This window comes from Schistocerca gregaria, chromosome 3 (assembly GCF_023897955.1).
Source record: "Schistocerca gregaria isolate iqSchGreg1 chromosome 3, iqSchGreg1.2, whole genome shotgun sequence".
Lineage (NCBI taxonomy): Eukaryota > Metazoa > Arthropoda > Insecta > Orthoptera > Acrididae > Schistocerca > Schistocerca gregaria.
Window position 1 is genome coordinate 234,577 of NC_064922.1, and position 27,329 is coordinate 261,905.

General features: G+C 46.5%; 18 non-coding genes across 18 annotated transcripts; all 18 read right to left on the bottom strand.

The window, feature by feature from the left end:
• Nucleotides 1-2,192: 2,192 nt before the first annotated feature.
• Trnat-agu (transfer RNA threonine (anticodon AGU)) lies at nucleotides 2,193-2,266 on the bottom strand. Its single transcript has one exon. It is a non-coding gene; the product is annotated as a tRNA-Thr (tRNA).
• Nucleotides 2,267-3,706: 1,440 nt separating this feature from the next.
• Nucleotides 3,707-3,778, bottom strand: Trnat-agu (transfer RNA threonine (anticodon AGU)). The gene has a single exon. It is a non-coding gene; the product is annotated as a tRNA-Thr (tRNA).
• Nucleotides 3,779-4,116: 338 nt separating this feature from the next.
• On the bottom strand, nucleotides 4,117-4,189 carry Trnak-cuu (transfer RNA lysine (anticodon CUU)). The gene has a single exon. It is a non-coding gene; the product is annotated as a tRNA-Lys (tRNA).
• Nucleotides 4,190-5,013: 824 nt separating this feature from the next.
• Nucleotides 5,014-5,087, bottom strand: Trnat-agu (transfer RNA threonine (anticodon AGU)). The gene has a single exon. It is a non-coding gene; the product is annotated as a tRNA-Thr (tRNA).
• An 863-nt stretch (nucleotides 5,088-5,950) lies between these two features.
• On the bottom strand, nucleotides 5,951-6,023 carry Trnar-ucg (transfer RNA arginine (anticodon UCG)). The gene has a single exon. It is a non-coding gene; the product is annotated as a tRNA-Arg (tRNA).
• Nucleotides 6,024-6,548: 525 nt separating this feature from the next.
• Trnat-agu (transfer RNA threonine (anticodon AGU)) lies at nucleotides 6,549-6,620 on the bottom strand. The gene has a single exon. It is a non-coding gene; the product is annotated as a tRNA-Thr (tRNA).
• Nucleotides 6,621-9,356: 2,736 nt separating this feature from the next.
• Nucleotides 9,357-9,430, bottom strand: Trnat-agu (transfer RNA threonine (anticodon AGU)). The gene has a single exon. It is a non-coding gene; the product is annotated as a tRNA-Thr (tRNA).
• Nucleotides 9,431-10,873: 1,443 nt separating this feature from the next.
• Trnat-agu (transfer RNA threonine (anticodon AGU)) lies at nucleotides 10,874-10,945 on the bottom strand. Its single transcript has one exon. It is a non-coding gene; the product is annotated as a tRNA-Thr (tRNA).
• Nucleotides 10,946-11,283: 338 nt separating this feature from the next.
• Trnak-cuu (transfer RNA lysine (anticodon CUU)) lies at nucleotides 11,284-11,356 on the bottom strand. The gene has a single exon. It is a non-coding gene; the product is annotated as a tRNA-Lys (tRNA).
• A 452-nt stretch (nucleotides 11,357-11,808) lies between these two features.
• Nucleotides 11,809-11,881, bottom strand: Trnar-ucg (transfer RNA arginine (anticodon UCG)). Its single transcript has one exon. It is a non-coding gene; the product is annotated as a tRNA-Arg (tRNA).
• A 519-nt stretch (nucleotides 11,882-12,400) lies between these two features.
• Trnat-agu (transfer RNA threonine (anticodon AGU)) lies at nucleotides 12,401-12,472 on the bottom strand. The gene has a single exon. It is a non-coding gene; the product is annotated as a tRNA-Thr (tRNA).
• Nucleotides 12,473-12,838: 366 nt separating this feature from the next.
• Nucleotides 12,839-12,911, bottom strand: Trnar-ucg (transfer RNA arginine (anticodon UCG)). Its single transcript has one exon. It is a non-coding gene; the product is annotated as a tRNA-Arg (tRNA).
• Nucleotides 12,912-13,813: 902 nt separating this feature from the next.
• Trnak-cuu (transfer RNA lysine (anticodon CUU)) lies at nucleotides 13,814-13,886 on the bottom strand. The gene has a single exon. It is a non-coding gene; the product is annotated as a tRNA-Lys (tRNA).
• Nucleotides 13,887-14,339: 453 nt separating this feature from the next.
• Nucleotides 14,340-14,412, bottom strand: Trnar-ucg (transfer RNA arginine (anticodon UCG)). Its single transcript has one exon. It is a non-coding gene; the product is annotated as a tRNA-Arg (tRNA).
• A 495-nt stretch (nucleotides 14,413-14,907) lies between these two features.
• Nucleotides 14,908-14,979, bottom strand: Trnat-agu (transfer RNA threonine (anticodon AGU)). The gene has a single exon. It is a non-coding gene; the product is annotated as a tRNA-Thr (tRNA).
• Nucleotides 14,980-15,842: 863 nt separating this feature from the next.
• Trnar-ucg (transfer RNA arginine (anticodon UCG)) lies at nucleotides 15,843-15,915 on the bottom strand. The gene has a single exon. It is a non-coding gene; the product is annotated as a tRNA-Arg (tRNA).
• Nucleotides 15,916-18,879: 2,964 nt separating this feature from the next.
• On the bottom strand, nucleotides 18,880-18,952 carry Trnar-ucg (transfer RNA arginine (anticodon UCG)). Its single transcript has one exon. It is a non-coding gene; the product is annotated as a tRNA-Arg (tRNA).
• Nucleotides 18,953-26,853: 7,901 nt separating this feature from the next.
• On the bottom strand, nucleotides 26,854-26,926 carry Trnak-cuu (transfer RNA lysine (anticodon CUU)). The gene has a single exon. It is a non-coding gene; the product is annotated as a tRNA-Lys (tRNA).
• Nucleotides 26,927-27,329: the final 403 nt, after the last annotated feature.

The window sequence follows — 27,329 nt, forward strand, 5'->3', positions numbered from 1 at the left end:
AATCATTTCTGAGATGTAATGGAATTGCATGACAATCTGCAGAGCTAGCGGCGTCAAAATTAACACACATACTTGGCGTGACTCAAAAGCCGAACGAGTTACTTTCCGACGTTGTTTTAGATGTGCAAGTGCCAGTCAAACCTCGCGGTGAGGGCACTCTGCCGACCATTTCGCTAGTTAACACCGGTCTTGTTGTGTGTGTTTCAAGCTCAAGACCATCTCCAAGCACAAAATGGTCAACAGCAACATTCAGACGGTTTCGTACTGCACAATTGCTACATTAAAACGGTATGTTTGTTTTTCAGAACTGGAAAAACACGACCGTGACAGGATTCGAACCTGCAATCTTCGGATCCGAAGCCCGACGCCTTATCCATTTTTTTTTTTTTTTTTATCCATTAGGCCACACGGTCACTGACGACCTAGTATAACTTATATACGACTCATCTCGAAACGCTCACACCCCCTGAGGAATTGTGTTTTCGTTACACACAGCCGCTGCCCCTTACTCTTTCCCACCCATTCGTTACATTCAAACCTCTTACGAGACCGACCAAACATAGACAGGAAAACAAGACCACACACTTTGCGCAATCGGAATCGTTGGCGGGGTGTCCCTCGCCGCATTTGCTACGATGGCCATTTGCTACTTCTGCAGAAGCGACGACTGGCTAAGAGATTTGTGAGAAATACATCTATAAAATGTAATTCAGACTGACTCGTACCACCTTATGCCGTACCGCTTTGACAAATGCTTTATCAGCGCCATTCGCCTTAATCACATCTGAAAGTAATCCTTAATAAAACGCCTCTCGCTAATTGTTCGTCATCACAGATACCGTTTGCTATACGGCCATGACGCGCAACTGATTTCCAAAATTCGTCTTCCTCCTCTGAGGATGGAACTCACGACTCCTGGTTTACTAGACCAGTGCTCTACCACTGAGCTAAAGAGGCGCGGCGTAGCGGAACTTTTGCGTACTTCGACAGTACGGTCGTCTGAATCATCAGACTTCAGCTCACAACACTTCGTATTTTTGACTAATATTTGCAGCTATGGCGACCCATTACTGCTTGGCTACACATCTGACACGTAGCCGATGTTCTCTCCAAACAAAACCACCTGCACTTCAGAACATGACTTTCACACATGTCTACAAAATCACCTTCACCTTCAAATACAGTTTCCTTGCGACTGATTGAGACGTAGGCAAATTTTAAAGTTGCTATTTCCATTCCATCACGTTAATCAGAAAATCGGTAATTTACATCTGCAGCGGAGAAAAATTCCGTTCCGCCCAGCGTAGGGCTCGAACCGACGACCCTGTGATTAAGAGTGTCACGCTCTACCGACTGAGCTAGCCGTGCTGCCTCGCTGGCTATCTGCTGGGTAGCAGATCACACAGTACTCGTTTGGGTTGGTTGGTCCCATACAGAATCTCTCCATGCTGCCTAATGTTTTCCTAACGTCACACTCGTCACGTACTTCACTTTCATTTCATAATCATTTCTGAGAGGTAAAGGAATTGCATGACAATCTGCAGAGCTAGCGGCGTCAAAATTAACACACATACTTGACGTGACTCAAAAGCCGAACGAGTTACTTTCCGACGTTGTTTTAGATGTGCAAGTGCCAGTCAAACCTCGCGGTGAGGGCACTCTGCCGACCATTTCGCTAGTTAACACCGGTCTTGTTGTGTGTGTTTCAAGCTCAAGACCATCTCCAAGCACAAAATGGTCAACAGCAACATTCAGACGGTTTCGTACTGCACAATTGCTACATTAAAACGGTATGTTTGTTTTTCAGAACTGGAAAAACACGACCGTGACAGGATTAGAACCTGCAATCTTCGGATCCGAAGTCCGACGCTTATCCATTAGGCCACACGGTCACTGACGACCAAGTATAACTTATATACGACTCATCTCGAAACGCTCACACCCCCTGAGGAATTGTGTTTTTGTTCCACACAGCCGCTGCCCCTTCCTCTTTCCCACCCATTCGTTACATTCAACCTCTTACGAGACCGACCAACATAGACAGGAAAACAAGACCACACACTTTGCGCATTCGGAATCGATGTCAGGGTGTCCCTCGCCGCATTTGCTACGATGGCCATTTGCTACTTCTGCAGAAGCGGCGGCGGCGACGGCGACGACGACCGCGAGAGGCAACTGATTTCCAAAATTCGTGTTCCTCCTGTGAGGATGGAACTCACGACTCCTGGTTTACTAGACCAGTGCTCTACCACTGAGCTAAAGAGGCGCGGCCTAGCGGAACTTTGGCGTACTTCGTCCGTACGGTCGTCTGAATCTTCAGACTTCAGCTGACAACACTTCATATTTTTCACTAATATTTGCAGCTATGGCGACCCATTACTGCTTGGATACACATCTGACACGTAGCCGATGTTCTCTCCAAACAAAATCACCTGCACTTCAGAACATTACTTTCACACATGGCTACAAAATCACCTTCACCTTCAAATACAGTTTTCTTGCGACTGATGGAGACGTAGGCAAATTTTAAAGTTGCTATTTCCATTACATCACGTTAATCAGAAAATCGGTAATTTACATCTGCAAAGGAGAAAAATTCCGTTCCGCCCAGGGTAGGGCTCGAACCCACGACCCCATGATTAAGAGTCTCATGCTCTACCGACTGAGCTAGCCGTGCCGCCTCGTTGGGTACCTGCTGGGTAGCAGATCACTTAGTACTAGTTTGGGTTGGTTGGTCCCATACAGAATCTCTCCATGCTGCCTAATGTTTTCCTAACGTCACACTCGTCACGTACTTCACTTTTATTTCATAATCATTTCTGAGAGGTAAAGGAAATGCATGACAATCTGCAGAGCTAGCGCCGTCAAAACTAACACACATACTTGACGTGACTCAAAAGCCGAACGAGTTACTTTCCGACGTTGTTTTAGATGTGCAAGTGCCAGTCAAACCTCGCGGTGAGGGCACTCTGCCGACCATTTCGCTAGTTAACACCGGTCTTCTTGTGTGTGTTTCAAGCTCAAGACCATCTCCAAGCACAAAATGGTCAACAGCAACATTCAGACGGTTTCGTACTGCACAATTGCTACATTAAAACGGTATGTTTGTTTCTCAGAACTGGAAAAACACGCACGTGACAGGATCCGAACCTGCAATCTTCGGATCCGAAGTCCGACGCCTTATCCAATAGGCCACACGGTCACTGACGACCAAGTATAACTTATATACGATTCATCTCGAAACGCTCACACCACCTGAGGAATTGTGTTTTCGTTCCACACAGCCGCTGTCCCTTACTCTTTCCCACCCATTCTTTACATTCAACCTCTTACGAGACCGACCAAACATAGACAGGAAAACAAGACCACACACTTTGCGCAATCGGAATCGATGGCAGGGTGTCCCTCGCCGCATTTGCTACGATGGCCATTTGCTAATTCTGCAGAAGCGGCGGCGGCGACGACGACGACGACGACGACGACCGCGAGAGGCTCAGAGATTTGTGAGAAATACATCAATAAAATGTAATTCAGAATGCCTCGTCCCACCTTATGCCGTACCGCTTTGGCAAATGCTTTATCAGCGCCATTCGCCTTAATCACATCTGAGAGTAATTCTTAATAAAACTCCTCACGCTAATTGTTCGCCATCACAGATACTGTTTGCTATACGGCCATGACGCGCAACTGATTTCCAAAATTCGTCTTCCTCCTGTGAGGATGGAACTCACGACTCCTGGTTTACTAGACCAGTGCTCTACCACTGAGCTAAAGAGGCGCGGCCTAGCGGAACTTTTGCGTACTTCGTCCGTACGGTCGTCTGAATCTTCAGACTTCAGCTGACAACACTTCATATTTTTGACTAATATTAGCAGCTATGGCGACCCATTACTGCTTGGATACACATCTGACACGTAGCCGATGTTCTCTCCAAACAAAATCACCTGCACTTCAGAACATGACTTTCACACATGTCTACAAAATCACCTTCACCTTCAGATACAGTTTTCTTGCGACTGATTGAGACGTAGGCAAATTTTAAAGTTGCTATTTCCATTACATCACGTTAATCAGAAAATCGGTAATTTACATCTGCAGTGGAAAAAAATTCCGTTCCGCCCAGCGAAGGGGTCGAACCCACGACCCTGTGATTAAGAGTCTCATGCTCTACCGACTGAGCTAGCCGTGCTGCCTCGTTGGGTACCTGCTGGGTAGCAGATCACACAGTACTCGTTTGGGTTGGTTGGTCCCATACAGAATCTCTCCATGCTGCCTAATGTTTTCCTAACGTCACACTCGTCACGTACTTCACTTTTATTTCATAATCATTTCTGAGAGGTAAAGGAATTGCATGACAATCTGCAGAGCTAGCGGCGTCAAAATTAACACACATACTTGACGTGACTCAAAAGCCGAACGAGTTACTTTCCGACGTTGTTTTAGATGTGCAAGTGCCAGTCAAACCTCGCGGTGAGGGCACTCTGCCGACCATTTCGCTAGTTAACACCGGTCTTGTTGTGTGTGTTTCAAGCTCGAGACCATCTCCAAGGACAAAATGGTCAACAGCAACATTCAGACGGTTTCGTACTGCACAATTGCTACATTAAAACGGTATGTTTGTTTTTCAGAACTGGAAAAACACGACCGTGACAGGATTAGAACCTGCAATCTTCGGATCCGAAGTCCGACGCTTATCCATTAGGCCACACGGTCACTGACGACCAAGTATAACTTATATACGACTCATCTCGAAACGCTCACACCCCCTGAGGAATTGTGTTTTTGTTCCACACAGCCGCTGCCCCTTCCTCTTTCCCACCCATTCGTTACATTCAACCTCTTACGAGACCGACCAACATAGACAGGAAAACAAGACCACACACTTTGCGCATTCGGAATCGATGTCAGGGTGTCCCTCGCCGCATTTGCTACGATGGCCATTTGCTACTTCTGCAGAAGCGGCGGCGGCGACGGCGACGACGACCGCGAGAGGCAACTGATTTCCAAAATTCGTGTTCCTCCTGTGAGGATGGAACTCACGACTCCTGGTTTACTAGACCAGTGCTCTACCACTGAGCTAAAGAGGCGCGGCCTAGCGGAACTTTGGCGTACTTCGTCCGTACGGTCGTCTGAATCTTCAGACTTCAGCTGACAACACTTCATATTTTTGACTAATATTAGCAGCTATGGCGACCCATTACTGCTTGGCTACACATCTGACACGTAGCCGATGTTCTCTCCAAACAAAATCACCTGCACTTCAGAACATTACTTTCACACATGGCTACAAAATCACCTTCACCTTCAAATACAGTTTTCTTGCGACTGATTGAGACGTAGGCAAATTTTAAAGTTGCTATTTCCATTACATCACGTTAATCAGAAAATCGGTAATTTACATCTGCAGTGGAAAAAAATTCCGTTCCGCCCAGCGAAGGGGTCGAACCCACGACCCCATGATTAAGAGTCTCATGCTCTACCGACTGAGCTAGCCGTGCCGCCTCGTTGGGTACCTGCTGGGTAGCAGATCACACAGTACTCGTTTGGGTTGGTTGGTCCCATACAGAATCTCTCCATGCTGCCTAATGTTTTCCTAACGTCACACTCGTCACGTACTTCACTTTTATTTCATAATCATTTCTGAGAGGTAAAGGAATTGCATGACAATCTGCAGAGCTAGCGGCGTCAAAATTAACACACATACTTGACGTGACTCAAAAGCCGAACGAGTTACTTTCCGACGTTGTTTTAGATGTGCAAGTGCCAGTCAAACCTCGCGGTGAGGGCACTCTGCCGACCATTTCGCTAGTTAACACCGGTCTTCTTGTGTGTGTTTCAAGCTCAAGACCATCTCCAAGCACAAAATGGTCAACAGCAACATTCAGACGGTTTCGTACTGCACAATTGCTACATTAAAACGGTAAGTTTGTTTCTCAGAACTGGAAAAACACGACCGTGACAGGATTCGAACCTGCAATCTTCGGATCCGAAGTCCGACGCCTTATCCATTAGGCCACACGGTCACTGACGACCAAGTGTTACTTATATACGATTCATCTCGAAACGCTCACACCCCCTGAGGAATTGTGTTTTCGTTCCACACAGCCGCTGCCCCTTACTCTTTCCCACCCATTCGTTACATTCAACCTCTTACGAGACCGACCAAACATAGACAGGAAAACAAGACCACACACTTTGCGCAATCGGAATCGATGGCAGGGTGTCCCTCGCCGCATTTGCTACGATGGCCATTTGCTACTTCTGCAGAAGCGGCGGCGGCGACGACGACGACGACGACGACGACGACGACGACGACGACGACGACCGCGAGAGGCTCAGCGATTTGTGAGAAATACATCTATAAAATGTAATTCACACTGCCTCGTCCCACCTTATGCCGTACCGCTTTGGCAAATGCTTTATCAGCGCCATTCGCCTTAATCACATCTGAGAGTAATTCTTATTAAAACTCCTCACGCTAATTGTTCGCCATCACAGATACTGTTTGCTATACGGCCGTGACGCGCAACTGATTTCCAAAATTCGTCTTCCTCCTGTGAGGATGGAACTCACGACTCCTGGTTTACTAGACCAGTGCTCTACCACTGAGCTAAAGAGGCGCGGCCTAGCGGAACTTTGGCGTACTTCGTCCGTACGGTCGTCTGAATCTTCAGACTTCAGCTGACAACACTTCATATTTTTCACTAATATTTGCAGCTATGGCGACCCATTACTGCTTGGATACACATCTGACACGTAGCCGATGTTCTCTCCAAACAAAATCACCTGCACTTCAGAACATTACTTTCACACATGGCTACAAAATCACCTTCACCTTCAAATACAGTTTTCTTGCGACTGATGGAGACGTAGGCAAATTTTAAAGTTGCTATTTCCATTACATCACGTTAATCAGAAAATCGGTAATTTACATCTGCAAAGGAGAAAAATTCCGTTCCGCCCAGGGTAGGGCTCGAACCCACGACCCCATGATTAAGAGTCTCATGCTCTACCGACTGAGCTAGCCGTGCCGCCTCGTTCGGTACCTGCTGGGTAGCAGATCAGTTAGTACTCGTTTGGGTTGGTTGGTCCCATACAGAATCTCTCCATGCTGCCTAATGTTTTCCTAACGTCACACTCGCCACTTACTTCACTTTCATTTCATAATCATTTCTGAGATGTAATGGAATTGCATGACAATCTGCAGAGCTAGCGGCGTCAAAATTAACACACATACTTGGCGTGACTCAAAAGCCGAACGAGTTACTTTCCGACGTTGTTTTAGATGTGCAAGTGCCAGTCAAACCTCGCGGTGAGGGCACTCTGCCGACCATTTCGCTAGTTAACACCGGTCTTGTTGTGTGTGTTTCAAGCTCAAGACCATCTCCAAGCACAAAATGGTCAACAGCAACATTCAGACGGTTTCGTACTGCACAATTGCTACATTAAAACGGTATGTTTGTTTTTCAGAACTGGAAAAACACGACCGTGACAGGATTCGAACCTGCAATCTTCGGATCCGAAGCCCGACGCCTTATCCATTTTTTTTTTTTTTTTATCCATTAGGCCACACGGTCACTGACGACCTAGTATAACTTATATACGACTCATCTCGAAACGCTCACACCCCCTGAGGAATTGTGTTTTCGTTACACACAGCCGCTGCCCCTTACTCTTTCCCACCCATTCGTTACATTCAAACCTCTTACGAGACCGACCAAACATAGACAGGAAAACAAGACCACACACTTTGCGCAATCGGAATCGTTGGCGGGGTGTCCCTCGCCGCATTTGCTACGATGGCCATTTGCTACTTCTGCAGAAGCGACGACTGGCTAAGAGATTTGTGAGAAATACATCTATAAAATGTAATTCAGACTGACTCGTACCACCTTATGCCGTACCGCTTTGACAAATGCTTTATCAGCGCCATTCGCCTTAATCACATCTGAAAGTAATTCTTAATAAAACGCCTCTCGCTAATTGTTCGTCATCACAGATACCGTTTGCTATACGGCCATGACGCGCAACTGATTTCCAAAATTCGTCTTCCTCCTCTGAGGATGGAACTCACGACTCCTGGTTTACTAGACCAGTGCTCTACCACTGAGCTAAAGAGGCGCGGCGTAGCAGAACTTTTGCGTACTTCGACAGTACGGTCGTCTGAATCATCAGACTTCAGCTCACAACACTTCGTATTTTTGACTAATATTTGCAGCTATGGCGACCCATTACTGCTTGGCTACACATCTGACACGTAGCCGATGTTCTCTCCAAACAAAACCACCTGCACTTCAGAACATGACTTTCACACATGTCTACAAAATCACCTTCACCTTCAAATACAGTTTCCTTGCGACTGATTGAGACGTAGGCAAATTTTAAAGTTGCTATTTCCATTCCATCACGTTAATCAGAAAATCGGTAATTTACATCTGCAGCGGAGAAAAATTCCGTTCCGCCCAGCGTAGGGCTCGAACCGACGACCCTGTGATTAAGAGTGTCACGCTCTACCGACTGAGCTAGCCGTGCTGCCTCGCTGGCTATCTGCTGGGTAGCAGATCACACAGTACTCGTTTGGGTTGGTTGGTCCCATACAGAATCTCTCCATGCTGCCTAATGTTTTCCTAACGTCACACTCGTCACGTACTTCACTTTCATTTCATAATCATTTCTGAGAGGTAAAGGAATTGCATGACAATCTGCAGAGCTAGCGGCGTCAAAATTAACACACATACTTGACGTGACTCAAAAGCCGAACGAGTTACTTTCCGACGTTGTTTTAGATGTGCAAGTGCCAGTCAAACCTCGCGGTGAGGGCACTCTGCCGACCATTTCGCTAGTTAACACCGGTCTTGTTGTGTGTGTTTCAAGCTCAAGACCATCTCCAAGCACAAAATGGTCAACAGCAACATTCAGACGGTTTCGTACTGCACAATTGCTACATTAAAACGGTATGTTTGTTTTTCAGAACTGGAAAAACACGACCGTGACAGGATTAGAACCTGCAATCTTCGGATCCGAAGTCCGACGCTTATCCATTAGGCCACACGGTCACTGACGACCAAGTATAACTTATATACGACTCATCTCGAAACGCTCACACCCCCTGAGGAATTGTGTTTTTGTTCCACACAGCCGCTGCCCCTTCCTCTTTCCCACCCATTCGTTACATTCAACCTCTTACGAGACCGACCAACATAGACAGGAAAACAAGACCACACACTTTGCGCATTCGGAATCGATGTCAGGGTGTCCCTCGCCGCATTTGCTACTATGGCCATTTGCTACTTCTGCAGAAGCGGCGGCGGCGACGGCGACGACGACCGCGAGAGGCAACTGATTTCCAAAATTCGTGTTCCTCCTGTGAGGATGGAACTCACGACTCCTGGTTTACTAGACCAGTGCTCTACCACTGAGCTAAAGAGGCGCGGCCTAGTGGAACTTTGGCGTACTTCGTCCGTACGGTCGTCTGAATCTTCAGACTTCAGCTGACAACACTTCATATTTTTCACTAATATTTGCAGCTATGGCGACCCATTACTGCTTGGATACACATCTGACACGTAGCCGATGTTCTCTCCAAACAAAATCACCTGCACTTCAGAACATTACTTTCACACATGGCTACAAAATCACCTTCACCTTCAAATACAGTTTTCTTGCGACTGATGGAGACGTAGGCAAATTTTAAAGTTGCTATTTCCATTACATCACGTTAATCAGAAAATCGGTAATTTACATCTGCAAAGGAGAAAAATTCCGTTCCGCCCAGGGTAGGGCTCGAACCCACGACCCCATGATTAAGAGTCTCATGCTCTACCGACTGAGCTAGCCGTGCCGCCTCGTTGGGTACCTGCTGGGTAGCAGATCACTTAGTACTAGTTTGGGTTGGTTGGTCCCATACAGAATCTCTCCATGCTGCCTAATGTTTTCCTAACGTCACACTCGTCACGTACTTCACTTTTATTTCATAATCATTTCTGAGAGGTAAAGGAAATGCATGACAATCTGCAGAGCTAGCGCCGTCAAAACTAACACACATACTTGACGTGACTCAAAAGCCGAACGAGTTACTTTCCGACGTTGTTATAGATGTGCAAGTGCCAGTCAAACCTCGCGGTGAGGGCACTCTGCCGACCATTTCGCTAGTTAACACCGGTCTTCTTGTGTGTGTTTCAAGCTCAAGACCATCTCCAAGCACAAAATGGTCAACAGCAACATTCAGACGGTTTCGTACTGCACAATTGCTACATTAAAACGGTATGTTTGTTTCTCAGAACTGGAAAAACACGCACGTGACAGGATCCGAACCTGCAATCTTCGGATCCGAAGTCCGACGCCTTATCCAATAGGCCACACGGTCACTGACGACCAAGTATAACTTATATACGATTCATCTCGAAACGCTCACACCACCTGAGGAATTGTGTTTTCGTTCCACACAGCCGCTGTCCCTTACTCTTTCCCACCCATTCTTTACATTCAACCTCTTACGAGACCGACCAAACATAGACAGGAAAACAAGACCACACACTTTGCGCAATCGGAATCGATGGCAGGGTGTCCCTCGCCGCATTTGCTACGATGGCCATTTGCTAATTCTGCAGAAGCGGCGGCGGCGACGACGACGACGACGACGACGACGACCGCGAGAGGCTCAGAGATTTGTGAGAAATACATCAATAAAATGTAATTCAGAATGCCTCGTCCCACCTTATGCCGTACCGCTTTGGCAAATGCTTTATCAGCGCCATTCGCCTTAATCACATCTGAGAGTAATTCTTAATAAAACTCCTCACGCTAATTGTTCGCCATCACAGATACTGTTTGCTATACGGCCATGACGCGCAACTGATTTCCAAAATTCGTCTTCCTCCTGTGAGGATGGAACTCACGACTCCTGGTTTACTAGACCAGTGCTCTACCACTGAGCTAAAGAGGCGCGGCCTAGCGGAACTGTTGCGTACTTCGTCCGTACGGTCGTCTGAATCTTCAGACTTCAGCTGACAACACTTCATATTTTTGACTAATATTAGCAGCTATGGCGACCCATTACTGCTTGGATACACATCTGACACGTAGCCGATGTTCTCTCCAAACAAAATCACCTGCACTTCAGAACATGACTTTCACACATGTCTACAAAATCACCTTCACCTTCAGATACAGTTTTCTTGCGACTGATTGAGACGTAGGCAAATTTTAAAGTTGCTATTTCCATTACATCACGTTAATCAGAAAATCGGTAATTTACATCTGCAGTGGAAAAAAATTCCGTTCCGCCCAGCGAAGGGGTCGAACCCACGACCCTGTGATTAAGAGTCTCATGCTCTACCGACTGAGCTAGCCGTGCTGCCTCGTTGGGTACCTGCTGGGTAGCAGATCACACAGTACTCGTTTGGGTTGGTTGGTCCCATACAGAATCTCTCCATGCTGCCTAATGTTTTCCTAACGTCACACTCGTCACGTACTTCACTTTTATTTCATAATCATTTCTGAGAGGTAAAGGAATTGCATGACAATCTGCAGAGCTAGCGGCGTCAAAATTAACACACATACTTGACGTGACTCAAAAGCCGAACGAGTTACTTTCCGACGTTGTTTTAGATGTGCAAGTGCCAGTCAAACCTCGCGGTGAGGGCACTCTGCCGACCATTTCGCTAGTTAACACCGGTCTTCTTGTGTGTGTTTCAAGCTCAAGACCATCTCCAAGCACAAAATGGTCAACAGCAACATTCAGACGGTTTCGTACTGCACAATTGCTACATTAAAACGGTATGTTTGTTTCTCAGAACTGGAAAAACACGACCGTGACAGGATTCGAACCTGCAATCTTCGGATCCGAAGTCCGACGCCTTATCCATTAGGCCACACGGTCACTGACGACCAAGTATTACTTATATACGATTCATCTCGAAACGCTCACACCCCCTGAGGAATTGTGTTTTCGTTCCACACAGCCGCTGCCCCTTACTCTTTCCCACCCATTCGTTACATTCAACCTCTTACGAGACCGACCAAACATAGACAGGAAAACAAGACCACACACTTTGCGCAATCGGAATCGATGGCAGGGTGTCCCTCGCCGCATTTGCTACGATGGCCATTTGCTACTTCTGCAGAAGCGGCGGCGGCGACGACGACGACGACGACGACGACGACGACGACGACGACCGCGAGAGGCTCAGCGATTTGTGAGAAATACATCTATAAAATGTAATTCACACTGCCTCGTCCCACCTTATGCCGTACCGCTTTGGCAAATGCTTTATCAGCGCCATTCGCCTTAATCACATCTGAGAGTAATTCTTAATAAAACTCCTCACGCTAATTGTTCGCCATCACAGATACTGTTTGCTATACGGCCGTGACGCGCAACTGATTTCCAAAATTCGTCTTCCTCCTGTGAGGATGGAACTCACGACTCCTGGTTTACTAGACCAGTGCTCTACCACTGAGCTAAAGAGGCGCGGCCTAGCGGAACTTTGGCGTACTTCGTCCGTACGGTCGTCTGAATCTTCAGACTTCAGCTGACAACACTTCATATTTTTCACTAATATTTGCAGCTATGGCGACCCATTACTGCTTGGATACACATCTGACACGTAGCCGATGTTCTCTCCAAACAAAATCACCTGCACTTCAGAACATGACTTTCACACATGGCTACAAAATCACCTTCACCTTCAAATACAGTTTTCTTGCGACTGATGGAGACGTAGGCAAATTTTAAAGTTGCTATTTCCAAAATGGTCAACAGCAACATTCAGACGGTTTCGTACTGCACAATTGCTACATTAAAACGGTAAGTTTGTTTCTCAGAACTGGAAAAACACGACCGTGACAGGATTCGAACCTGCAATCTTCGGATCCGAAGTCCGACGCCTTATCCATTAGGCCACACGGTCACTGACGACCAAGTATTACTTATATACGATTCATCTCGAAACACTCACACCCCCTGAGGAATTGTGTTTTCGTTCCACACAGCCGCTGCCTCTTACTCTTTCCCACCCATTCGTTACATTCAACCTCTTACGAGACCGACCAAACATAGACAGGAAAACAAGACCACACACTTTGCGCAATCGGAATCGATGGCAGGGTGTCCCTCGCCGCATTTGCTACGATGGCCATTTGCTACTTCTGCAGAAGCGGCGGCGGCGACGGCGACGACGACCGCGAGAGGCTCAGCGATTTGTGAGAAATACATCTATAAAATGTAATTCACACTGCCTCGTCCCACCTTATGCCGTACCGCTTTGGCAAATGCTTTATCAGCGCCATTCGCCTTAATCACATCTGAGAGTAATTCTTAATAAAACGCCTCCCGCTAATTGTTCGCCATCACAGATACTGTTTGCTATACGGCCATGACGCGCAACTGATTTCCAAAATTCGTCTTCCTCCTGTAAGGATGGAACTCACGACTCCTGGTTTACTAGACCAGTGCTCTACCACTGAGCTAAAGAGGCGCGGCCTAGCGGAACTTTTGCGTACTTCGCCGCACGGTCGTCTGAATCTTCAGACTTCAGCTGACAACACTTCATATTTTTGACTAATATTAGCAGCTATGGCGACCCATTACTGCTTGGCTACACATCTGACACGTAGCCGATGTTCTCTCCAAACAAAACCACCTGCACTTCAGAACATGACTTTCACATGTCTACAAAATCACCTTCACCTTCAAATACAGTTTTCTTGCGACTGATTGAGACGTAGGCAAATTTTAAAGTTGCTATTTCCATTACATCACGTTAATCAGAAAATCGGTAATTTACATCTGCAGTGGAAAAAAATTCCGTTCCGCCCAGCGAAGGGGTCGAACCCACGACCCTGTGATTAAGAGTCTCATGCTCTACCGACTGAGCTAGCCGTGCTGCCTCGTTGGGTACGTGCTGGGTAGCAGATCACACAGTACTCGTTTGGGTTGGTTGGTCCCATACAGAATCTCTCCATGCTGCCTAATGTTTTCCCAACGTCACACTCGTTACGTACTTCACTTTTATTTCATAATCATTTCTGAGAGGTAAAGGGAATTGCATGACAATCTGCAGAGCTAGCGGCGTCAAAATTAACACACATACTTGACGTGACTCAAAAGCCGAACGAGTTACTTTCCGACGTTGTTTTAGATGTGCAAGTGCCAGTCAAACCTCGCGGTGAGGGCACTCTGCCGACCATTTCGCTAGTTAACACCGGTCTTCTTGTGTGTGTTTCAAGCTCAAGACCATCTCCAAGCACAAAATGGCCAACAGCAACATTCAGACGGTTTCGTACTGCACAATTGCTACATTAAAACGGTAAGTTTGTTTCTCAGAACTGGAAAAACACGACCGTGACAGGATTCGAACCTGCAATCTTCGGATCCGAAGTCCGACGCCTTATCCATTAGGCCACACGGTCACTGACGACCAAGAATTACTTATATACGATTCATCTCGAAACGCTCACACCCCCTGAGGAATTGTGTTTTCGTTCCACACAGCCGCTGCCTCTTACTCTTTCCCACCCATTCGTTACATTCAACCTCTTACGAGACCGACCAAACATAGACAGGAAAACAAGACCACACACATTGCGCAATCGGAATCGATGGCAGGGTGTCCCTCGCCGCATTTGCTACGATGGCCATTTGCTACTTCTGCAGAAGCGGCGGCGGCGACGGCGACGACGACCGCGAGAGGCTCAGCGATTTGTGAGAAATACATCTATAAAATGTAATTCAGAATGCCTCGTCCCACCTTATGCCGTACCGCTTTGGCAAATGCTTTATCAGCGCCATTCGCCTTAATCACATCTGAGAGTAATTCTTAATAAAACTCCTCACGCTAATTGTTCGCCATCACAGATACTGTTTGCTATACGTCCATGACGCGCAACTGATTTCCAAAATTCGTCTTCCTCCTGTGAGGATGGAACTCACGACTCCTGGTTTACTAGACCAGTGCTCTACCACTGAGCTAAAGAGGCGCGGCCTAGCGGAACTTTGGCGTACTTCGTCCGTACGGTCGTCTGAATCTTCAGACTTCAGCTGACAACACTTCATATTTTTCACTAATATTTGCAGCTATGGCGACCCATTACTGCTTGGATACACATCTGACACGTAGCCGATGTTCTCTCCAAACAAAATCACCTGCACTTCAGAACATGACTTTCACACATGGCTACCTAATCACCTTCACCTTCAAATACAGTTTTCTTGCGACTGATGGAGACGTAGGCAAATTTTAAAGTTGCTATTTCCATTACATCACGTTAATCAGAAAATCGGTAATTTACATCTGCAAAGGAGAAAAAATCCGTTCCGCCCAGGGTAGGGCTCGAACCCACGACCCCATGATTAAGAGTCTCATGCTCTACCGACTGAGCTAGCCGCGCCGCCTTGTTGGGTACCTGCTGGGTAGCAGATCACACAGTACTCGTTTGGGTTGGTTGGTCCCATACAGAATCTCTCCATGCTGCCTAATGTTTTCCTAACGTCACACTCGTCACGTACTTCACTTTTATTTCATAATCATTTCTGAGAGGTAAAGGAAATGCATGACAATCTGCAGAGCTAGCGGCGTCAAAATTAACACACATACTTGACGTGACTCAAAAGCCGAACGAGTTACTTTCCGACGTTGTTTTAGATGTGCAAGTGCCAGTCAAACCTCGCGGTGAGGGCACTCTGCCGACCATTTCGCTAGTTAACACCGGTCTTCTTGTGTGTGTTTCAAGCTCAAGACCATCTCCAAGCACAAAATGGTCAACAGCAACATTCAGACGGTTTCGTACTGCACAATTGCTACATTAAAACGGTATGTTTGTTTCTCAGAACTGGAAAAACACGACCGTGACAGGATTCGAACCTGCAATCTTCGGATCCGAAGTCCGACGCCTTATCCATTAGGCCACACCGTCACTGACGACCAAGTATTACTTATATACGATTCATCTAGAAACGCTCACACCCCCTGAGGAATTGTGTTTTCGTTCCACACAGCCGCTGCCCCTTACTCTTTCCCACCCATTCGTTACATTCAACCTCTTACGAGACCGACCAAACATAGACAGGAAAACAAGACCACACACTTTGCGCAATCGGAATCGATGGCAGGGTGTCCCTCGCCGCATTTGCTACGATGGCCATTTGCTAATTCTGCAGAAGCGGCGGCGGCGGCGGCGACGACGACGACGACGACGACGACGACGACGACGACGACGACGACCGCGAGAGGCTCAGAGATTTGTGAGAAATACATCTATAAAATGTAATTCAGAATGCCTCGTCCCACCTTATGCCGTACCGCTTTGGCAAATGCTTTATCAGCGCCATTCGCCTTAATCACATCTGAGAGTAATTCTTAATAAAACGCCTCTCGCTAATTGTTTGCCATCACAGATACTGTTTGCTATACGGCCATGACGCGCAACTGATTTCCAAAATTCGTCTTCCTCCTGTAAGGATGGAACTCACGACTCCTGGTTTACTAGACCAGTGCTCTACCACTGAGCTAAAGAGGCGCGGCCTAGCGGAACTGTTGCGTACTTCGCCGCACGGTCGTCTGAATCTTCAGACTTCAGCTGACAACACTTCATATTTTTGACTAATACTAGCAGCTATGGCGACCCATTACTGCTTGGCTACACATCTGACACGTAGCCGATGTTCTCTCCAAACAAAACCACCTGCACTTCAGAACATGACTTTCACATGTCTACAAAATCACCTTCACCTTCAAATACAGTTTTCTTGCGACTGATTGAGACGTAGGCAAATTTTAAAGTTGCTATTTCCATTACATCACGTTAATCAGAAAATCGGTAATTTACATCTGCAGCGGAGAAAAATTCCGTTCCGCCCAGGGTAGGGCTCGAACCCACGACCCTATGATTAAGAGTCTCATGCTCTACCGACTGAGCTTGCCGTGCTGCCTCGTTCGGTACCTGCTGGGTAGCAGATCACACAGTACTCGTTTGGGTTGGTTGGTCCCATACAGAATCTCTCCATGCTGCCTAATGTTTTCCTAACGTCACACTCGTCACGTACTTCACTTTTATTTCATAATCATTTCTGAGAGGTAAAGGAATTGCATGACAATCTGCAGAGCTAGCGGCGTCAAAATTAACACACATTCTTGATGTGACTCAAAAGCCGAACGAGTTACTTTCCGACGTTGTTTTAGATGTGCAAGTGCCAGTCAAACCTCGCGGTGAGGGCACTCTGCCGACCATTTCGCTAGTTAACACCGGTCTTCTTGTGTGTGTTTCAAGCTCAAGACCATCTCCAAGCACAAAATGGTCAACAGCAACATTCAGACGGTTTCGTACTGCACAATTGCTACATTAAAACGGTATGTTTGTTTCTCAGAACTGGAAAAACACGACCGTGACAGGATTCGAACCTGCAATCTTCGTATCCGAAGTCCGACGCCTTATCCATTAGGCCACCCGGTCACTGACGACCAAGTACTACTTATATACGATTCATCTCGAAACGCTCACACCCCCTGAGGAATTGTGTTTTCGTTCCACACAGCCGCTGCCCCTTACTTTTTCCCACCCATTCGTTACATTCAACCTCTTACGAGACCGACCAAACATAGACAGGAAAACAAGACCACACACTTTGCGCAATCGGAATCGATGGCAGGGTGTCCCTCGCCGCATTTGCTACGATGGCCATTTGCTACTTCTGCAGAAGCGGCGGCGACGACGACGACGACGACCGCGAGAGGCTCAGCGATTTGTGAGAAATACATCTATAAAATGTAATTCACACTGCCTCGTCCCACCTTATGCCGTACCGCTTTGGCAAATGCTTTATCAGCGCCATTCGCCTTAATCACATCTGAGAGTAATTCTTAATAAAACTCCTCACGCTAATTGTTCGCCATCACAGATACTGTTTGCTATACGGCCATGACGCGCAACTGATTTCCAAAATTCGTCTTCCTCCTGTGAGGATGGAACTTACGACTCTTGGTTTACTAGACCAGTGCTCTACCACTGAGCTAAAGAGGCGCGGCCTAGCGGAACTTTTGCGTACTTCGCCGCACGGTCGTCTGAATCATCAGACTTCAGCTGACAACACTTCATATTTTTCACTAATATTTGCAGCTATGGCGACCCATTACTGCTTGGATACACATCTGACACGTAGCCGATGTTCTCTCCAAACAAAATCACCTGCACTTCAGAACATGACTTTCACACATGTCTACAAAATCACCTTCACCTTCAAATACAGTTTTCTTGCGACTGATTGAGACGTAGGCAAATTTTAAAGTTGCTATTTCCATTACATCACGTTAATCAGAAAATCGGTAATTTACATCTGCAAAGGAGAAAAATTCCGTTCCGCCCAGGGTAGGGCTCGAACCCACGACCCTATGATTAAGAGTCTCATGCTCTACCGACTGAGCTAGCCGTGCTGCCTCGTTGGGAACGTGTGGGGTAGCAGATCACACAGTACTCGTTTGGGTTGGTTGGTCCCATACAGAATCTCTCCATGCTGCCTAATGTTTTCCTAACGTCACACTCGTCACGTACTTCACTTTTATTTCATAATCATTTCTGAGAGGTAAAGGAATTGCATGACAATCTGCAGAGCTAGCGGCGTCAAAATTAACACACATACTTGACGTGACTCAAAAGCCGAACGAGTTACTTTCCGACGTTGTTTAGATGTGCAAGTGCCAGTCAAACCTCGCGGTGAGGGCACTCTGCCGACCATTTCGCTAGTTAACACCGGTCTTGTTGTGTGTGTTTCAAGCTCAAGACCATCTCCAAGCACAAAATGGTCAACAGCAACATTCAGACGGTTTCGTACTGCACAATTGCTACATTAAAACGGTATGTTTGTTTTTCAAAACTGGAAAAACACGACCGTGACAGGATTCGAACCTGCAATCTTCGGATCCGAAGTCCGACGCCTTATCCATTAGGCCACACGGTCACTGACGACCAAGTATAACTTATATACGATTCATCTCGGAACGCTCACACCCCCTGAGGAATTGTGTTTTCGTTCCACACAGCCGCTGCCCCTTACTCTTTCCCACCCATTCGTTACATTCAACCTCTTACGAGACCGACCAAACATAGACAGGAAAACAAGACCACACACTTTGCGCAATCGGAATCGATGGCAGGGTATCCCTCGCCGCATTTGCTACGATGGCCATTTGCTAATTCTGCAGAAGCGGCGGCGGCGACGACGACGACGACGACGACGACGACGACGACGACCGCGAGAGGCTCAGAGATTTGTGAGAAATACATCTATAAAATGTAATTCAGAATGCCTCGTCCCACTTTATGCCGTACCGCTTTGGCAAATGCTTTATCAGCGCCATTCGCCTTAATCACATCTGAGAGTAATTCTTAATAAAACGCCTCTCGCTAATTGTTCGCCATCACAGATACTGTTTGCTATACGGCCATGACGCGCAACTGATTTCCAAAATTCGTTTTCCTCCTGTAAGGAAGGAACTCACGACTCCTGGTTTACTAGACCAGTGCTCTACCACTGAGCTAAAGAGGCGCGGCCTAGCGGAACTTTTGCGTACTTCGCCGCACGGTCGTCTGAATCATCAGACTTCAGCTGACAACACTTCATATTTTTGACTAATATTAGCAGCTATGGCGACCCATTACTGCTTGGCTACACATCTGACACGTAGCCGATGTTCTCTCCAAACAAAACCACCTGCACTTCAGAACATGACTTTCACATGTCTACAAAATCACCTTCACCTTCAAATACAGTTTTCTTGAGACTGATTGAGACGTAGGCAAATTTTAAAGTTGCTATTTCCATTACATCACGTTAATCAGAAAATCGGTAATTTACATCTGCAGCGGAGAAAAATTCCGTTCCGCCCAGGGTAGGGCTCGAACCCACGACCCTATGATTAAGAGTCTCATACTCTACCGACTGAGCTAGCCGTGCTGCCTCGTTGGGTACCTGCTGGGTAGCAGATCACACAGTACTCGTTTGGGTAGGTTAGTCCCATACAGAATCTCTGCATGCTGCCTAATGTTTTCCTAACGTCACACTCGTCACGTACTTCACTTTTATTTCATAATCATTTCTGAGAGGTAAAGGAATTGCATGACAATCTGCAGAGCTAGCGGCGTCAAAATTAACACACATACTTGACGTGACTCAAAAGCCGAACGAGTTACTTTCCGACGTTGTTTTAGATGTGCAAGTGCCAGTCAAACCTCGCGGTGAGGGCACTCTGCCGACCATTTCGCTAGTTAACACCGGTCTTCTTGTGTGTGTTTCAAGCTCAAGACCATCTCCAAGCACAAAATGGTCAACAGCAACATTCAGACGGTTTCGTACTGCACAATTGCTACATTAAAACGGTATGTTTGTTTCTCAGAACTGGAAAAACACGACCGTGACAGGATTCGAACCTGCAATCTTCGGATCCGAAGTCCGACGCCTTATCCATTTTTTTTTTTTTTTTTTTTTTTAATTTTTTTATTTTTTATTTATAATTTTGTTTGAACCACTTTTTTTTTCCTCTTTTTTTTTTTTTTTTTTTTTTTTTTTTTTTTTATGAGGATCTTCCAGAAGGGATCCATTCTTCCACCAGAACTCAATCCATTTCTTCTAGGTGAGTGAGGCGTTAACGGCAAAAAAAAAAAAAATGATGACACTATCAACTATGTTAAGCAGTGTCGAACTAAAGTACCTTTTCTGGTTAGGATTAATAAATAAATAAATAAGAAATAAGTGATTAAAAAGGAATCTTCTCCTTTGTTGGTGCAAAATATAAGAAAACGAAAAGTGTTTGTTTTTTTCTCTAGTGTTGTCTTCACATCTTTCGTCTGTTATTGTCCTCTGCTGCTCCTCAATGATGTAGCGAATAGTCGGTTTCGCCTTACTTCGAAAGAAGGTTAAACATGCATTCATGTCTCGTGGTATAGTTTCGGGCGTTCTTTAAATATTACGTTCCCCGTCATGGCAAGACTGACGGGTCGAGTGTCGAATCGCATATCACACAATGGTCTTGCTTAAAAAGTTGGCAAAGGTCGCCTTGTAGTTACGTTCGCGTGCGATCATGCTGTGCTGCAGGGTCAGGTATAGAACGAAATCGTCTTTGTTCTTATCGCCAGTACTAAAAATATAGTGCACTGTGTGACCTATTATCCAGTTGACAGCATTCCGCTTTGTCCTGGGAAATGGGATTGCTTCAGGGTTGAGAAAGTCAGCTGGCGTTATCGCAGATGGTGAGGACCTCTTGATGCTCGACAGTTTCTGTCGGGCGTAACCCCATATATCTTTCGTGGTACCACAGACGAAACGGTGTTCTTCGCTGTCTATGAGATTACACGTGACACACATTGGCGAGTCCTGCAAATGAATTGCATGAAGCCTGGACTGCGTCGGGATTTTTCTATTGACGGCAGCGTACCACGTCGCCTTTACTTGCGAAGGTAAGTAGGGGCTGTGGATGTTTTGCCACGTCGCGTCCCAGTTGTAGTTTGGAAATTTTTGTTCGATAACATTCCGTGATTTAGTTGCCACAAAGGAGTTGTAGATTGCCTTAACTGTCGTCAAATTCTTTTCAGAGACTGTTGTATGGACATAACTATACTCTAAGAGAAAACTCTTGAAGTGGTAGAGCGCAGTCGGTATATGGTGCACATCAATTGGCGGTTGAAGATCAGTCGGTGCGATTTCATTCAGGACAAGAGCGGTCAGACTGGTCGGTGACTGTTTCCATAGCTTGTAAGTTTTGCAGAAATAAAGAGCTTTCGCTTTTTTGTGTACATCGGTGAGACTGAGTCCGCCATCTCGCGTTGGGAGTGTCAAGGTGTCATATCGAACTTTAAAGATCTGGCCACGACATACAAAGTGTCCAAGCGCGGACAGCATGCATTTGGCTATATCGGTGGGGATGGGCAAAACTTGAGCCACATAATTGATTTTGGCAGTGATATAAATATTGGCCAATTCAACCTTTTGAAGCTCGTCCAATTTCCTGACGCTATGTAACTTCGCACAAGCACGAATTTTGTTGAGCAATTGCTTATAATTGGCGGCAATGGTGTGGCGGATGGTGTTCCGAAAATCGACACCGAGACACGTCATCCTAGTGATCTCTTTAAGCTGGCCATGACCGATCGCGCCTATGCCTTGCCCAACGTTCATGATCCCTGATTTCGTCCAATGCAGTTTCGCACCAGATGCCTTTTCATATTGTGAGATGATCAGGAGACCCCTCTCGACCTCATTGACATTCATAGCTAGGAAGGTAACATCATCAGCGTAAGCTCGGCACACTATCTTCTGCCCGTGTATGTGGAGTCCTTGTAAACGTTCCGTCAAGGTGACTAGCAGCGGTTCGATCGCAATGGCAAACAGCGCCATCGACATAGGGCAGCCCTGCCTAACAGAACTGTTTATCGGGACGGCGCGACTTGGCTGACCGTTAACGACAAGTTTGGATGTACTATTCCGTAACAATTTCTGTATGATGCTGATGAACTGCGGAGGAAAACCCAGAGTCTGCATTATCTGGAAAAGGTAAGGATGGTTCACTCTGTCGAAAGCCTGTGCGAAATCTAAAGTTACGATAGCACATCGGATTTTGCAAGCGTCCGCAACAGAAATCACATCTCGATAGTCTGATAATGTCTGATATATAGCTCTGTCCTTTCCAACACTCGTTTGATGTGATCCAATGACGGTATGCATCACAGTTTTCATTCTCGTTGCGAGAATGCGAGCAAAAATTTTGTAGTCGCTGTTGAGCAACGTAATGGGTCGCAAAGTTGCGACGGTGTTATTGCTCGTCCGTTTCGGGAGTAAGACCACAAGTCCTTCACTGAATGGCGGAGGAATGGGCATGTCCGGTTGGAGAAGTTCGTTGCAGAGCACCGTCAGCTTTGTCTTCAGTTGTGGCCAGAAGACTTGATAAAGTTCCACCGGGAGACCGTCACATCCGGGAGATTTGTTTTTTGGACTGTGGAACACCACATCTTCCAGTTCATCTTCCGTTACATCGGTGACGAGTTCGGCTACATCCGCAGGGCGAAGCCTGTGCGTTAAGCTGCTCCGGAACTCTGCAAGGGCTTCGTCGTCGGTAGGTTTATTGGACATCAAGTCAGTGTAATAAGTTTGAACGGCGTCTCTGATATCGTGTTGCCGAGTTAGAATCGTGCCGTCTTCGGATTGTAGTTCAGTTAAGATCTTTGTCCGTGCTCGTTTAGTTTCACGTATCAGGTGATAAATGGATGGCTGTTCGCCTTTTGCCATAGTCGAAACCCGACCTCTAATTTTGTAACCTTCCATCTGTTTTCGTTTCAAAAGTAATATTTTTGCTTGCAGTCTTTTAATGCGGGGGTAGTTGTCAATCACAGTGGCATCAAGAGTATATAAGTCTCGAAGACATTGATAATAAAACTCCATCGTTCTCTTAAACCACCAGTTCTTATTCCGGGAATATTGTATCATGGATTTACGAATTTTCGGTTTAGCGCATTCGAGCCACCATTGCAATGCCGAGCCGTACGTACTGAATTTGGCTTCACTTTCATTCCACGCTCGAGTGAAGGCTTCTCTGCATTCAGGATCGTCTAAATGTGCAACATTTAGTTTCCATAGTCCTTTGCCTCGGTAGGTTTCCTGTTTCCCCAAATTCAGCGTGCAAATATAAGCCGCATGGTCGGAGAAACTGGTTGGCCAGACCTCAGTTTGTAAAATTCGCTGTCTGAGAGTGTCCGATACGTAAATGCGGTCCAATCTACTCGCTGAATGATTCGTGACGTGAGTAAAACCAGGTGTTGTACCAAACTTGTGCTCCCACGTATCGACTAAACGTAAATCCTTGACGATCTGTTCTAATTCAATCGATTTATTGAAATGCGGCGTCTGATCTTTGGCGTTAAGTACACAGTTAAAATCTCCCGCCAATATTAGGTGGTCATATTGTGTTGCAAAAAGCGGAAGTATTTCTTCCTTGAAAAAGTCCGCTCGGCGTCGCCTATTAGTTGAGCCGGATGGTGCATACAGATTTAGGAGTCTAACATTATTGATAGTCACGCCAATTCCCCTACAACTTATGAGTCGTTCTACATTCTGGACGATAATTCCTTCTTTCGTGAGAATAGCGGTGCCTAAATCGGAACCGTGTCCCGGATTGGCCGTCACATTATAACCGGGAATGTGGTTCAAAGCAATGTCGGCGACCTCCTGAAGCAAGAGGATATCAATGTCGGCGGCGTATAAGAGGTCTACGATGTTGTCGAGTTTGAGGGAACTGCGGATTTTATTTATATTTAATGTACCAATTTTATACGCCTGCTGATCAGTCATTCACGCTCTTACGAGAGTAAGAAGGAATCGGCGCCGTTTTAAAAGAAGTCAGAGTCCTCTTCTTTGTTTGCCTGCCGTGGATCCAGTAACTTATCATCATGTGCCGGTTCTACTGCCGTAGAAGGCTGTTCGGGAAATCGGGAAGTGACTGGAATATCAGTTGCATCAGCGTCCATGTGTTCGACCTCTGGTTCCGCCGCCCAGTCTATAGTGCTGGGGTTCTTGGACGCAAGAGGATGATGTTGTCGTTGTTCTTTTAAACAATGATCAACATCGTCACTGCACATGGGAGACACCTGGCCGGTAGCATCGCGAGAGGGCTCAGTTAGCGTGATTGCACGATCTTCATCCCGCAGGTGTGCAGAAGTTAGCGCCTGTTGTCGGGAGGATTCTGGTGATTTTGCACTGACTTTGTCCATGATTTGCTGCACCTTTCCCCGCAACGACGCCGCCGCCTCTTCCGCACCCTGGCGGGCGATTCTGCGTTTCTTGTTCTTCCGCGGGGATTTAGCAGGTGGACAACGCTCATCGGAATCCGAGATTTCATGGGGGGGTTGTGGGGAACGACATTCAGCAGTCACAGTCCTGACCTGCGTCTCTGAGGAGGTGGAATTTTGTTCTGTTGACAGAGTCGGGGACTGCGCTACGGAATCAAACACGTCACTCACACTCAGGTGTTGCTCTTGTCGCTCAGAAATGTCAACAAGTTGCTCGGCCGTTGGAGGAAGGGTTGGTTGGGGGCGAATGTCTACTTCGGTATCCATGGGCAGTTGGTCGGTCGGTTGGTCGCGAGCCACCGAAGCGTAAGTGGTGGACAAAATAGTCATCTCCGCGGACTTCACCGGTTCACCTGTCGGCAGCTGCACAACACGTCTTTGAATACATTCAGAACGTATATGACCTGGAGAATTGCAAACTGCACACGTTCGTGGTTGACCATCATAAATGACGATACCTCGATAACCGCAAACGTTAATGTAAGACGGAATATGTCGTAATAAGTCCACCTTCAACTGCCTGACACCGTTCAAAACCGGATATTTGTGAGCACCGGACCATTTTTCTGCAAAATTACTGAGGACCTTCCCAAAGGGTGCAATAACAAGATTGATCGCATCTGTAGGAACTTCAAAGGGTAGCTCAAAAATTCGAATTGTTCGAATACCAAGTCCCACATGATCGACAGTAACTTCGCCAATATTTCCATCACTGTGTTTAAACTTAAGCTTACCACCGGTATTATTGACAACTCGTTCGCATAACTCAGGGTTTTTCAGCTTCAAGTACATCACACTACTCACAATTGACAAGTGAAAACCAACAGTATCTTCAAACGGAACTTGAACAACTTCCTCTAACCAATCCTCAATTTCGAAAGATTTAGGTCGAGCAAAACGTCGATCAAAGGTAAATTTCAGAGTGTCCTTTCTACTAAGTTGAGCCATTACTGCATTTTCGAACGTTGACAGAATATCTAACTACTGCGAAGCGCCGGCGAAAACGCACAGACTTACACAGCGGATGTAAACAAAGCCAGCCGCAGAGCGAAGCACAGCACGACGAACCGCTCGCCACCGCCGCTGCAGGCAGACTGGGGGCCACACGGTCACTGACGACCAAGTATAACTTATATACGATTCATCTCGAAACGCTCACACCCCCTGAGGAATTGTGTTTTCGTTCCACACAGCCGCTGCCCCTTACTCTTTCCCACCCATTCGTTACATTCAACCTCTTACGAGACCGACCAAACATAGACAGGAAAACAAGACCACACACTTTGCGCAATCGGAATCGATGGCAGGGTGTCCCTCGCCGCATTTGCTACGATGGCCATTTGCTAATTCTGCAGAAGCGGCGGCGGCGACGACGACGACGACGACGACGACGACCGCGAGAGGCTCAGAGATTTGTGAGAAATACATCTATAAAATGTAATTCAGAATGCCTCGTCCCACCTTATGCCGTACCGCTTTGGCAAATGCTTTATCAGCGCCATTCGCCTTAATCATATCTGAGAGTAATTCTTAATAAAACGCCTCTCGCTAATTGTTCGCCATCACAGATACTGTTTGCTATACGGCCATGACGCGCAACTGATTTCCAAAATTCGTCTTCCTCCTGTAAGGATGGAACTCACGACTCCTGGTTTACTAGACCAGTGCTCTACCACTGAGCTAAAGAGGCGCGGCCTAGCGGAACTTTTGCGTACTTCGCCGCACGGTCGTCTGAATCATCAGACTTCAGCTGACAACACTTCATATTTTTGACTAATATTAGCAGCTATGGCGACCCATTACTGCTTGGCTACACATCTGACACGTAGCCGATGTTCTCTCCAAACAAAACCACCTGCACTTCAGAACATGACTTTCACATGTCTACAAAATCACCTTCACCTTCAAATACAGTTTTCTTGCGACTGATTGAGACGTAGGGAAATTTTAAAGTTGCTATTTCCATTACATCACGTTAATCAGAAAATCGGTAATTTACATCTGCAGCGGAGAAAAATTCCGTTCCGCCCAGGGTAGGACTCGAACCCACGACCCTATGATTAAGAGTCTCATGCTCTACCGACTGAGCTAGCCGCGCTGCCTCGTTGGGTACGTGCTGGGTAGCAGATCACACAGTACTCGTTTGGGTTGGTTGGTCCCATACAGAATCTCTCCATGCTGCCTAATGTTTTCCTAACGTCACACTCGTCACGTACTTCACTTTTATTTCATAATCATTTCTGAGAGGTAAAGGAATTTGCATGACAATCTGCAGAGCTAGCGGCGTCAAAATTAACACACATACTTGACGTGACTCAAAAGCAAAACGAGTTACTTTCCGACGTTATTTTAGATGTGCAAGTGCCAGTCAAACCTCGCGGTGAGGGCACTCTGCCGACCATTTCGCTAGTTAACACCGGTCTTCTTGTGTGTGTTTCAAGCTCAAGACCATCTCCAAGCACAAAATGGTCAACAGCAACATTCAGTTGGTTTTGTACTGC